The 3,962-nt window shown below is 38.9% G+C and overlaps 1 non-coding gene across 1 annotated transcript; it reads left to right on the top strand.

Annotated features, from left to right (window-relative positions):
* The first annotated feature begins 678 nt into the window (after positions 1-678).
* Positions 679-791, top strand: trnal-caa (transfer RNA leucine (anticodon CAA)). Its single transcript has 2 exons — positions 679-716; positions 746-791. It is a non-coding gene; the product is annotated as a tRNA-Leu (tRNA).
* The last annotated feature ends 3,171 nt before the right edge of the window (positions 792-3,962 follow it).

The following is a 3,962-nucleotide window of genomic DNA, read 5'->3' as shown; positions in this document are numbered from 1 at the left end:
TGATTTTATATGTTTTAAAAGACGGTCATGCGCACAGAAAAAAGACAGTGCTGATTATTTTTCTGGAGACGGAGCACTGATGACCTATCCGAGCCAATTGATAAAGCCCACCCAGTGGATACTCTAGCAGAACGTGGAAGAACGTTCACCATTGTAACCAAGGCAACCACAGGAACAACATCAAGAAGCACAATCAATTCCCCATTTAAATCTTTCGTGTAAGTTATGCCATGTGAAAGCATGAAGTTAATCCCCTGATCTCTTTTGAACATGGACAAGGTATTTTTGATGGAGCGCTATGAGCAAAGATTTAATAAGCTACTCCTACCGATGATTCAGCTTAAAGATACGTAACGCTACGTAAAGCTGAAAGCGCCAAAGAGCATTTCCATTGAGAAAAAAAATCTTTCTTGATGTTAAACATAGAGAGCCTGCCTTTTAGAAGTTCTCCCTCTAAACACCTTGTGCAGCCTCCCGACAGACTAACAAAAAGCGCCTTTTCACCAACTCAATTTATAATACGCCCCTCAAAACTCACAACCGAATAACAATCCATCCGTATATTTGATTTCCAAGATCCGTTCAAGGCAACTTGGCTCTTCGCAAGCAAATAATTTCAGGGAAGAAACTCAGTTTAGTCAACTACTGGTGCATTCAGCACACCACTTGCTCTCGCTTGTCAGGGTGGCCGAGTGGTCTAAGGCGCCAGACTCAAAGACATGTGTCTTTCCAGCTGGCTTGGGTGTTCTGGTCTCCCAATGGAGGCGTGGGTTCAAATCCCACTCCTGACAGCTTCTGTTTTTACCTCTCTTGAATTGTTCCAGTGCTAGCTGACAGTGAATGACTGAAATATAAAAGCAGCAGAAGAAAGCAAGCAACTCAGTGCATTTTGTGAGTATTCTGCACTGTTAAAATGCACAGGTTTTCATACTTTTTGGAATTCGTAGCTCAAAAATGACTCCTGTTTCATTTTCTATTCACCAACTCAATTTGCATTCCACCCCTCACACCTCACAACAGAATAACAAACGGCTTCATGTGCCACAGCATTCCCCTGTAGATTCGGTTTGCACTATGAATTACACAACCCCGAATGAAATATTTTAGTGTTGGCTCAAATGTGAGGAATTTCATGAACCCTCAAAAAGGAACGCTTGCAGAAAATGCCAGCAATTCAAAGCGTGTAGGCAGCATGAACAGACCAATTCTGCAATTTCTTTAATCGCGGGCGGTGCTTTCCGAGTCGATGGCTCTGCATTAGAAATGAGAAGTGCTGAACTCTAAACACGTTCTTGCCATTACTGCTACTCCTTCGTCCTCGAAAAAAGAAAAGACAGGCATGTTTTGAGTCTCAAAATGATCTTCTGGATCCACAAGAAACATGTAAATTTGATTGATTCCGCAGTATTTTGGATGTACTGTACTTATAACTTCCATCGAAGAGAGATTTCATCAGTTGCATGAAATTGAAACTTTCGACTTTTTGTCTGGTATTGAAAATATGTTTAAAAAAACCATAAACAATTTTCTAACAAACAACTCGTGAATTATTGCCAGGATCTATATTTAGCGTTCGGTAGTGATAACACTGCTGATATTGATTGAGCTGAAATCTATGATGTATTGACAGCCTTATCTGAAGCGAGAAGTCCTAGAAAGCCATCTATGAAGTTTTAGGATTCATACCAAGAAATGCCTTTTGTTTCCCACCCCAACTGCTGCTTTTGCATTACACATTATGTGAACATTACCAGTTTTGGTAGCTTCTGGGCACGATTTTCCTAAACTGAAACTTATTACAAAATTCTTTAAGATGAACCATGTCCAAAAATTGTAAATCAGGACTAATTTTAATATCAAATGAAATTACTACAGAAGAAAAGGTTTAACTGAAATATGAATAAGACTATGCAAGCCTAAAAAGTAGAACAATTCAATTTATATAACTTATTTTTTTATTTTTTGAGAGATGGGCTCACACACCGGAAGACACTAACGTTTCTCTTTGTTAGAGTATGTGAATAACAGTTTAACCCAAAATGTTTGCAATTGTGATTCTGTTAAAATTCAATAAATCGTCTATCAATAGTAAGAAATTATTAAGAAAGTAAGAAATTGTTTTATTTCATAAACTATAAGACAATGAAGAGAGTTTACTTCACTTTTGTTCTTTTGACTTAAGCGTTCAAGATCCAAACCCATCTGTGGACGGTTGTGTTTCTTGAATCTCTTGAAATCATCAAAAGTCGTTGTTTTGTACTTCAGTTTTTTCTCGAGTTGTACCATGGATATTTTATGTGATCAATACTTTACATGCTTTTTTGCATTTTCCTTCACATACAGAAAAAGTTCAAGGTGTTCATGTCACTGTGCTGCACATTTACGCTGGACCACCTGTAACAGTACAGGACACACAGTGAGGAATTCGTGCAGCTTTCAGCTCAATGCCATGTCCAGAGGGAGGACTCGCTCGCTGAATGATCTCTCAGGAAATCCTGGGTGAGATTCAAAAGGTAAACCTGGCTCTCTATGAACATGAGCAAAGAGTTCTCACTCAACAGAAGATTGTGATGTGAGTACAGTAATATAAAACACCTGAAGATGCCAGGGATTGAACCCCGGACCTGTGGAGCAGTAAGTGACTTGTAACACTGACATAAGAGATACTTACATAAAGTGCTTTTACTGACCATATTACAAATCACAGGAAGTAAGGTCTTAAAACATTGGGCAGTAGTGGGATTTAAACCCACGCCCCTGAGAGAGTGGAGCCTAAAATCCAGCATATTAGACAATTCAGCCACACTACCTCTGGCCCCTTCTCCTTTCCTCTCGTTGCTGAGTATAGGTGCCTTCATGCAATTGAGCCAGGTTTGAATCCCAGCCAATGCATCTCCAAATCTTTTCAAATGAATCTGTGATCTTGTAGCACATCCTCTGAAACCAGCAATCAAAATTGGAAAAGTCTTCTTCAACACTGAAAAGCTCAATTAGGATGAAGCAGTTGTACGCAGGACAGCAGTACCGTATGTGTTCTTGATTGATTCAGACTCGTTCTCAGTGGTTCTTGCTCACCAAATATCTTAAAAGCTGAGGAAGAACGCTACGAAAAATACTAATCAAAATACAAAATAATAATCATTATTAACCAGAAACAGCAGAAAAACTGATCACAATTGTGATTATGTCGCTTCTCTGCTTCAGCAAGGTCAATAAAGGACTCTCTGAAAGTAGTAAAGCACTAAAGCACTGCAAAACTGAATTCAAAATCATATTAGGAATTCTGAGTGGTGCCTGCTTACATGCAATCCAATACAGATGTTGTCTTTAAATAAGAATTCCCTATGTTTCCCTGCCTTTTCCCTGGAGTGAAACTATTGGATTGAAGGAATTCTTATGACAGGTTTACAAGGTGCTGTTGATATTTGGATAAATCTATGAACTCGTGATTTTTATATACTTTAAATAACGGCCATACGCACAGAATAAAATTACTGATGATTTTTCCTGAGACGAAGCACAGCTTATCTTTCCAAGACAGCTGATAAAGGCAAGCCAGTGGATACTCTAGCAGAACATGGAAAAACATTCACCTTTGTAACCAATCAGGTATGCTTTGTGATTGCTTGAAGTGAAACCCACAATCTCTTTTGAACTTAGACAAGTTATTTCTGATGGAGCGCTATGCGGAAAGACTTAATCAGCTCTACCCCTGAGGATGACTCGACTTGAAAATGCAGAACATTAACGTTTCACAGATAAAAGGAGCACAACCGACATTAAAATTGAGGGCGCACTGTGATTTGCACTGACTCAAAATTGATCTTGGTAGACAAACTTCCCTGCTGAAGGTGGAACAAGAATTTGTGTTGAGAAGAAGAAACACTTTTTTCTCCCTGCTTTGATGTTAAGCTGATAAAGTAGCTTTTAACACATTGCTCCACTTGGCGGTTGTAACACAA

The sequence above is a fragment of the Lepisosteus platostomus genome, chromosome 5 (genome assembly GCF_059453375.1).
Source record: "Lepisosteus platostomus isolate fLepPlt1 chromosome 5, fLepPlt1.hap1, whole genome shotgun sequence".
In the NCBI taxonomy this organism is placed as follows: Eukaryota; Metazoa; Chordata; class Actinopteri; order Semionotiformes; family Lepisosteidae; genus Lepisosteus; species Lepisosteus platostomus.
The sequence above is the reverse complement of the archived record's forward strand: the minus strand, read 5'-3'. Positions and strand labels throughout refer to the sequence as shown.